A 10,053-nucleotide genomic window follows, 5' to 3' on the forward strand; every position below is an offset into this window, starting at 1 on the left:
ATTTTTGTTGTTCAAATATATATATAAATATATATATACATAGCAAAAGACAACCACATCAGCATTATGGCAAGCTCCACTCAAACAAGGAAATAATCGGTAGATAAACTTACCACAAAGAACTACAGAATTTGGAAACCAAGGATGGAGCTACTACTTGATCTAGAGGAGCTACTTGAAGTCGCTACCGGAACCTGTCAAGCACCGAAAAATACACAATCAGAAGCATGGAAAGATTGGAAAAACAAAGACAAAAGGGCAAAGCTCGAAATACTGCTACATGTAGAAGACAAGCAAGTTGATGCCATTCAAAAACTCACAACTGCAGCAGAAATGTGGTCCAAACTAAAGCAAATGTTTGAACCACAAGATGGTAGTACTAGAATCCATACTCTTGCTACCCTGTTTCACATGTGTGTTTTGCAGGAAGAAGAAGATGTTCTTACCTTCTTGGATACTTGGGAGACATATCTCGAAGAAGCCACCACTGCGGGAAATGAAATCTCAGAAGAAATGAAGATTGGGCTGTTATTGAGTAAATTTCCAAAATCCTAGAGTATGTTTGTCACCATGAATAGCCAAGGTAATTCTTTGTCTGATTTGATTACCAAGATCCGCCATGAAAAACTTCGGGGGCAATTAAAAGAATCCACTCTGTCTCTGGCAATGACTGCATCATTTAGCAAAACACAAAAATCACCTTATAATAATAGATATAGAGCTAAATCAGATGCTTATAGAAGTGCAGAAATAACGAGTACCAGCAAGGTAAATGATGCTTGGAAAGCTTCAACAAAACAGTCTAATGGTGGTTTCAAATTTATTTGCAGATATTGTAAGAAAGAAGGGCATACAAAAAAGGTGTGTCGATTAAAGCAAGTTGTGGAAAACAAAAGACAATCACAAGCAAATAATGCAACATTAGAAGAAAAATCAAACTCGAAGTCAGAAGAATACATAGAATTTGGGGGAGATTCGGATGAAATACCAGAAGATGACAATATTTTGCAAGCATATCATGTCACTGTAGAAGAGACAAAAACCTAACATGATACATGGTACCTAGACACTAGAGCTACACATCACCTCACATATCAGAAGGACTGGTTAAATTTCTATCAGGTTCTATCCAATCCACTATCAGTTACTTTTGGAGACAACGGATGGAAAACAACAATCGGCAAAGGAAGCATTCAACTCAGATTGTCAGATAATCACGAGATTACAGTCCCAAATGTCTATTATGTACCAGGACTAGCTAAGCACCTGTTATCAGTTGGACAAGCAACTGTAGACGGACTAATAATACAATTCTATAAAGAGAAAGCAATTCTATTTTTCAAAAATGGAAACACAAGTACACAGTTGGTGTGTCCCAAGGAGAAGCACTTATATCCAATATAGAGTCATCCTCCAAATGCATTCTCAGTAGTTCTGCAAAATCACAAGAAAAGATCTTCACTAACTCAATTATGGCATTGCTGGCTTGGGCATGTACACTATCAAGCACTACAACAATGTCAACAACAAAAAAGAGTTCAAGGGTTGCCATCCAAAATCTTCAATTCAGATTTCATGTGTGAAAGCTGTCTATTTGGAAAAATGACACACCAACCATTTACAGACAGTTGTACAACGACAGAGCGTCTACTTCAACTCGTCCATACAGATCTGTGTGGACCATTCCCGATACCATCCTTATCAGGTGCAAGGTATTTCATTTCGTTCATAGATCATACTACCAAATTCACAGTTGTAAGCTTTATTAAGAAAAAAAATCAAGCATTTGCAGCATTCTGCAAGTATAAAAAATATGTAGAAAAACAAACATCAAGATACTTCGCAGCGACAATGGAGGGGAATATATCTCTCATGAATGGGAAAAGTTTTGTCAAGAAAATGGTATACTTCACCAGAAAATGGTCCCGTACACACCACAAGAAAATGGTGTGGCAGAAAGGAAAAATAGAACCTTGCTTAATGTTGCCCGCTGCATGCTGAAAACTGGCCACATGGAGCAACATTTTTGGGAGGAGGCAATCTCCACTGCTTGCTACCTGCAAAACAACAATCCCTTTTACATTATGGTATGGCTATCCACCTAATGTTTCTCATCTTAAAGTATTTGGTGCAATTGCCTATGTGTATGTCCATGAGCACCACAGATCCAAACTAGATGATCGGTGTTTCAAAGGAAGATTGATTGGATATGGTGACTCCAATGGCATGAAAGCATACAAAATCTACAACTCACAGACTGGTAAGGTGGTATATAGTAGATCTGTTAAATTTGATGAAAACTGGTTATTTGATGAAGGTAAATCATCATCCGGAACCTTACATATGGATGGTGGAGCATCTATACAAGAATTACAACTTAATGTTGTTGAAGGAGATACAACAATTAAGGATGCTCAAAGAATCAAAACGAGTACAAGACCATATGGGAAGGGATTCATACTTGGGAAGCAAGCAGCACATGTTCGAGCAAACTCACCACCTTGCTCACGATCGATATCTACTACAACAGAAACATCAACACAAGATCGGACAAAGAAAGGGAAAAGTCGGTCTCTACACGAAATCTATGATGCTACAAATATGATTGAGAACTGCTTCGTATCTATTGTAGATTCAGATGTTTCTGCATTACATTCATATGTTGCAGATGATACGGTTGCATTTGTTCCTATACTTACATTGAGACATGTTCTACAAAGACCAAACAAAGACAAATGGTTGGAGGCAGTACAAGTTGAGGCTGATGCACTATACAAGAATCACACATGGACAGTTGTCCAAAAGCCACCTAACTCAAATGTGGTAAGTTGTAAGTGGTTGTTTACAAAGAAATATGATGCCCATGGGAATATTCGCTTTAAGGCATGACTTGTTGCAAGGGGTTTCACTCAAATTCCCGGTGTGGATTATCATGAGACTTTTTCTCCTACACTCAAACTCACCTCTCTCCGTCTTATTTTCACAATCAATGCCTACTTAAATTTAGAATTGCATCATGTTGATATTGAGACAACTTTCTTACATGGAGATTTGAAGGAAGAAATGCACATGGAGCAACCACAACTCTTGAAGGATGAATCAAATCCCAACTATGTCTGCAAATTACATAAACCATTATATGGTTTAAAGTAGTCTCCCAGGCAATGGTATGCAAAACTTCATAGATTTCTTCTCACAAATAGTTTTGTTCAATTACAGTCCGAGCCAACTTTGTATGTTCGAAAGAAAGATCGCAATTTTCTTCTTTTGGGTGTCTATGTGGATGACCTTCCTATTGTTGGCACCTCTAAGGCCGACATTCTTCAATTTTTCAACAACTTACAACAAACTTTTCCCACCAAACATCTTGGTGAGCTAGAATATTTCCTTGGACTGGAGGTCAACCGGAATTGAAGTCTTGGCACTCTATCAGTATCTCAATGCAAACTAGTTGACAACATCTTGCATAAATATGATATGATGACTTGTTCTCCAGTTGTCACTCCTCTCACAGTCCCCTGTCATCTCTCCACCTCTGACTCTCCCTCTACAAATGAAGAAGAATCCTTCATGCAAAGTATACCCTACCACCATATTCTAGGAAATTTAAGATACTTGGTGAGCTGCACTCGGCCAGACCTATCCTATTCTATGGGATTCTTATCTAGGTTTATGGAGAACCCTGGCCTTCGTCATTGGGAAGCTTTGAAACGTGTCCTCCGCTACTTGAAATATTCAAGAGATATGACACTAACCTATAAAGCCTTATCTCCCTCCTCTAAACGAGACATGGTGTTCCTTCAAGGTTGGACAGATGCGGATTGGGGAGGTGACAGGGACACATCTCGGTCTACATCTGGTGTTGTTTTCACTTTTGCTGGTGGTGCCATTACATGGAGGACCAACAAACAAGCTACCGTGGCACTATCCTCCACCTGAGCAGAATATATTGCAGCTACTTTGGTGGCTAAGGAGGGACTTTGGCTACAGTAAATTTTTTTGGAACTCGACATCAATCACATAACCGAATTTCGACTTTGGTGTGATAACCAATCATGCATCAAGATTTCACGGAATCCTAAAATCACTGATCAAAATAACCATATTCGGGCTCGATATCATTTCTTATGTGAATTATTTGAAGATGGCGTCTTGCAGATTGGTTATACTCCCACTTTTACCATGTGGGCTGATTTTTTGACAAAACCAGTCCCTTCTCTCAAACACTGGTCATGTTGTCAAAACATTGGCCTCAAGTGTGGTGTCGGTGTTAAGGGGGAGTGTTAGAAGTTATAATTAACTAATTAGATGTCAGTAGGCAACTACTTAGTTAATTACTAAATATAACCCCACACCCCAAGTTATTATTAGTAAAAGGAAACAATTTCACATTAGTTGTATTTCAGTTTTCTTATTAGGTTTATTTCGGTTTTTGTATTTCAAAAGCTTACCTTTTTTTTCCCTCCACTTCCTCTGCTATATAAAGAGGAAGTTGGGGAACCTGTTTGGTGTGCTCTGCATCCTTGCATCCTTTAGCCATCTCTCTCAGTTGTATTACCAGCTTGTTTTTTGTTAATCGAATTTCTGATTTGCATTCCAAGTTGTTCCATCATTCCTGTTTGCCATAATCTTGTGCCCCGTGTCAAAATCCTAACACTTGTAGCTTGTCTAAATTGTAAATATGCGACAGTATTTACACCTAGAAGGTCCAGGTTCATGGGAAGAACTTAGATCTCTGTCTGCAGTTGAATTTTCCGCTAGGGATCCATCGACCCCTCAATTTGAAGCTCATGTTGAGCAACCTGTTCCAGATAATGGCTCAGTAGCACATTTTCATGTACAAGTTATTTATAACATATTACATACTAGCAAAACAATAAGTACCTAAATCTTATTTCTGATTGTTGTAACTGCCAAAGTGACTTTACTCTCCATCGCAGCAGCCAATGTTGCTTTCTCTAAATCAGGCTTAAAAAACTCCAATGTCTCACAGGCTTCATGGACATTTTTTAGCATATAGCTAATCAATGTCTCATTTGTATCATTGACATTGGCTTTCATTGTGTGTCGGTGTGGCGTATACTTGTGGGTTTGTTGGGAGTCGGCAGTTGCATCATCAACTGCCATGCTCCAAAATCTTGCCATTTTTTGTTGCAAGCTCCCATCTTCCGACATCTTTCTACCGATGCCTCACCATAAATTGCCCAAGCTACCTTGTACATTTCAGGGTCACAAGATTCCTTCGTTGTTTTGCAATACTCGTATGCAAAAGCTCTGGCAAATGAAACGGACAACTCATTGTTGACCAGGATCTCTTGATGTACTTTTTGGTGCAGTCTCATGCAGTCGTCGTACAGGTCCAGTCGTACATGCTTGAGCTTGACCTTGCCTTTCACTCTATGCACTTAATATACTAACATCCAATCTACATCACTAATCAATACCCTCTAGCGACAGACCATATATGTTGTGAAAGTCCTCCTTTGTCTCGCAAAATTTTGCGAAGTTTAGCACTCTAGGATAGGGAGGAACGAGCCACCTGAAATAGAATATCAGTAATCAGAACTGGTGCAAAAACAGAATTTTTAATGTGAATTTGGTGCAAATTTACAACACTTTGAGACAGTAATCTGAAATTTGTAATCTGTCCTTTTCAACATGTATCAGAAATCAACCACTTAAAAAATCAGAAACCCTAATCAGAATTTGTCATGAAAATCAAAAATTTGTAATTAGAAATTTGTAACCATAAACTTGTAATCTGAAATTTGTAATCAGAAACCCTAAACAACTTAAGGGAAACACAAACCCTAATCATCACTAAAGGCAGAAATAAACCGTACTACAAAATTCTGTCAATCAGAAACACACCTGCTGCTACACCCCGATCTTCGAGACATCCTTGTTTGGAACTCCAACGACTTCACCCTATGCGATTTTTGGGAAAGATGAACATGCACCAAAGTTACAGACAGTTATCAGAAAGGGAAAAAAATATAATTTAATATGTAACTGATACATACCTGGACGAGGATCGACTTGTCATGTGTTGTAGCTTTGAAGGTGCAATGTCGATTTCAGAGTTTTTGTGTTGTTGTGGGAGCTTCATCTGCGTTCATGCTCAAAGTACTCCATCTGTTTGGAGTTCGAACTCGAACTCAGGATTATCAGGAATTTGATGACATTTAAGTCAACCTTAGATGATGGCACTATTCCCCATGTTCCACTACGTCAAAAACCAAAGTCCAAATATTTGAGTATTCTCATAAATTAAATGACATGTATTTAACTAATAAAACATAAAATTTCGTAAACCATCCTTATGATTTTCCCACAAAAAACTAGCTAAACAAATAGCTAATTAGTTGTGGCCATTCTAGTAGCTAATTAGCTATAATAGTGTTTCCACTCGCATGCTTTTACCCACTACTAGAGAGGAAAGGTACAAGGGGTGATTCAGAGGCAACGACCTCTTGCATTGACTTTGTCAACCGGAGGTTACAACAAAAAAGCTTTCTATTATTCTCTCTCTCTTTGTATACAACAATAACAACAACTCACTCTAACACACACTTGTGATCATTTGCCTTAGTTATATTTATACTCATATAACTTACGGGCTATTTACAAATGTAGCCTCAATGGCCCATATGAAACATATTTACATATCTATCTCTCTTCTGATTCCATCCGGTCCGCCTTCCGGATCCATCTGATATTGCTTCCTCCTCCGGATCCTCCCATCTGCCTCTACTGGTCCCCATCCGGAGGGACTGATACCTCAACAGGTAAAGCCAAGGAAGTTAAGAAGACCAAGACACGGACGTGGTCCGATGTTGTGAAGGGTTTGAAGATCGAAGACAAGTTGGACACAACCATCTTGGATAAAGAAGAGAACGAATCATAGACAGTCGATTCAGTCGGGCGTCGAAGTGAATCGGAAACACCTGATTCAATCAAAATGTTCAATTCGGAGAAACCAAATCGATTGGCCAAGCGAGTAGGGAAGCATCAGAATCGCAATAGCGACGAAATTGACTTGGGCCAAAGGAGCAGACAAACTGACCGAGAAGGTCGAGGTGCGCAGAATCGGACTGGCCGTGGGAAGAGGAACCGGACCGGACGAGGAGCACGAGCCAGGTAGAAAGACACTAGAAGGAGCCGAAGAAGAGGACCAACGGACACAGACACAATGATCCGACCTCAAGTTGAGCTTGAGGGGGAGTGTTGAGCGGACAAGCTTAACCAAATCCGGATCGGCTGAATAAGCCAGAGCCGGATCGATGTCCGGATCGTATCCAGATCAAGGAGCCAGATCGGTATCCAGAAACCAGAGAACCGGATCATACTCTAGAATAGTGTGAACCGGTAGGCTGTTAGAGGCCTACGGTCTAAGCCTAGTACATAGGCATATTCCTTGGAGTTAGTGTAGAGGCTCATTTATGAGCATCCAAGTACTTATGGTACTTGTGTCAATCCGTGTAAGGACTTGCACAAAAGTGCTCTCTGAGCACATTCTATGTACATAGGGTATTATTTTGAAATTAAGTTTCGGTCTTCTCTCTCTCTCTCTCTCTCTCTCTCTCTCTCTCTCTCTCTCTCTCTCTCTCTCTCTCTCTCTCCCCGCATATGTAGATTAAGGTTTCCATTAAACCTTCATCTCCGCTTTTTGTTGTTCTTTTGTTATACGGCTAAGCCGGCTTGGCTTGTCTACAGTTCCACACGCTATCATTTTCATGTAACATACACAAGATAGCTCGAAATATCATCCCTTGATCATTACTTGGTTTCTATTTATAATAGTTGTTACAAACTTTATGGTCTTGTTGCTTCTCCTAACTAACTAACTAACTATTCCTATTCTTCCTATTGTTGGATTGCACATCACAATAGTGGTTGATTCGTCTAGAAGTGCAATCACCATTCGGTTGCATCCGTGCAGGGAGGTTGGGCTTTTATGGAATGCATGTATGGCGGCAACCTTGGATCATGACCATACAATACCCGAAAAGGTCTGATGCAAGTAGATTCTTGTACTAAGGTATTGTATGCATGAACCACAAAGGGTAGAACTTGATCCCATGATTGGTGTAATGGGTCCACATATGCTGAGATTACTTGTTTAGGGTTTAGGGGTTTAGGGGTTTAGGGTTTAGGGTTTAGGGTTGTGTGATGCCCAAACTGTGGTTAAGTATGCGAATAACCTTGCTGCGTAATTGTGATCCTTGGTCCGACAAAAGTTTGCGTGGGCAATCATGGGGAAAAATAATTCGTTGAAGTAGTGCATGGTCGACCAAGTTAGTTGTGGCATCGGATAGGGAAATCACCTCACACCAACGGGTTAGGTATTCAATGATCACCAAAATGTACTTATTGTCATGAATCGATGTAGGGAAAGGGCCCATGGGGTCCCATCCCACCAACTCGAAGGGCTCTGTGACTTCTATGGGGTGTAATGTCCCGTACGATTGTTGTGGAGCCTTCATTGACTAACATGTTGGACATGCTTTCAGGAATTGGGAGATGGATTGACAAAGCTTGGGCCAATAGTAGAGGGACCGCATGCTATGTAACAACTTATGGAATCCGAAGTAGCTGAAGAGTTGACTGTTGTGGTAGAACTCTAGATAGCTTGGATGAAGAGCCTCTGGTACGTAGACTCGTGGTGTTTGAACTTGACTTACAAAATGTAAAATGTTATTAATAATTATAAAGTTACGATGGATGTGATTTTTCCTACCTCCTTGGATTTGTAGGGTTCTCTCTTTAATAGTAGGGTCTTGTTGTTGTATCTCCACGATTTGATGAGGGTGAATAGGGGGCTCATCCTTTTGTATGCTGAGTTGGGAGGCTTGATGCTCAATTCGGGATAAGGAATCCGCAACTATATTTGCAATGCCTCTGCTCTACGTTAGGGTAAATTTGTATTCTTGTAGTGCCAATGCCCACCTAAGTAGTCGTTCGGGTGGATGACTTTTGTTGATCAAGGAGAGGAGTGGTTGATGATCTCTCTCGACTTGGATTGTGGTACCATGCAACTAAGGGTGGAATTTCTAGAAGGCTCAAACCACTACCAAGAATTCCTTCTCTGTTGTTGAGTAATTTTGTTCTGCTTTTGTTAGTGCTCAGCTTATGTAAGCAATAGGCCGCCATTCATCTATGTGGTCTTGTTGTAACAATATTGCACCTATTCCTACATTAGACACATCTATTTGCACATGGAATGTCCGACTAAAATCCGGAAAAACTAATGTGGCTGAATCTTTGATGAGTTTTCTTATCTCATTAAAATTGTTTATGCAGGCGGTGGACCATGTACATTGGATTCCCTTAGACTTCAAAAGCATTCGAAGAGGTTGTGTGACTGTGGCCAACTGTGGTACAAACTGTAATGAAAAATTCACTAGGCCTAGGAAACTTTGTAGTGTTTTGATGTTAGCCGGTATTGGATAATCTGTTATGGCTTTGCATTTTGCAGGATCCATGCTAATGCTAGTGGCTGAAATGATAAATCCCAAGAACTTTAATGACGTCGCACCCCACTGACATTTTTTCAGTGTGGTTGCAGATTATATTTCTGGATACGTTGGAGCACCTCTCCCAAGACTACGGTGTGCCACTGCCAATCAGAAGTATGGATCAGGATATCATCGAGATACATCAGTACCCCGCCTTCATTGATGAGGTCTTGAAAAATTGTATTTGCCATTCTTTGGAATGTGCTTCCAGCATTGGATAGACCGAATGGCATTCTTTTAAATTGGAATAAACCATGTTGTGTGCAAAAAGTTGTTTTATGTTTGTCGGCAAGGTCTAATGGAATCTGCTAGTACCCTGATGCAAGATCCAATGATGTGAAGTATCATGACTTCCCGACCTAATCCAACAAGTCGTCAATGTGTGGCAATGAATCAAGATCATGCTTTGTGATCTTGTTCAAAGGTCTGAAATTGATGCAAAAACGGAACATACCATCATCCTTACGGACAAGATGTGGCTCCAAAATCCAATCGCTACTTGAATGATTCGATGATTATCTAACGGTGATCGTCG

General features: G+C 40.1%; 1 long non-coding RNA gene across 1 annotated transcript; it reads right to left on the reverse strand.

Moving 5' to 3' along the window:
* Positions 1 to 239: 239 nt before the first annotated feature.
* LOC147855369 (uncharacterized) lies at positions 240 to 905 on the reverse strand. The gene is made up of 3 exons (XR_015530864.1): positions 762 to 905; positions 609 to 670; positions 240 to 503 (listed from the first exon to the last, which is right to left on the reverse strand). It is a non-coding gene; the product is annotated as an uncharacterized LOC147855369 (long non-coding RNA).
* Positions 906 to 10,053: the final 9,148 nt, after the last annotated feature.

This window comes from Azolla caroliniana, unplaced genomic scaffold (assembly GCF_043228905.1).
Source record: "Azolla caroliniana isolate FFs.n. ecotype wild unplaced genomic scaffold, voAzoCaro1.0.p SCAF_14, whole genome shotgun sequence".
Taxonomy (NCBI): Eukaryota; Viridiplantae; Streptophyta; class Polypodiopsida; order Salviniales; family Salviniaceae; genus Azolla; species Azolla caroliniana.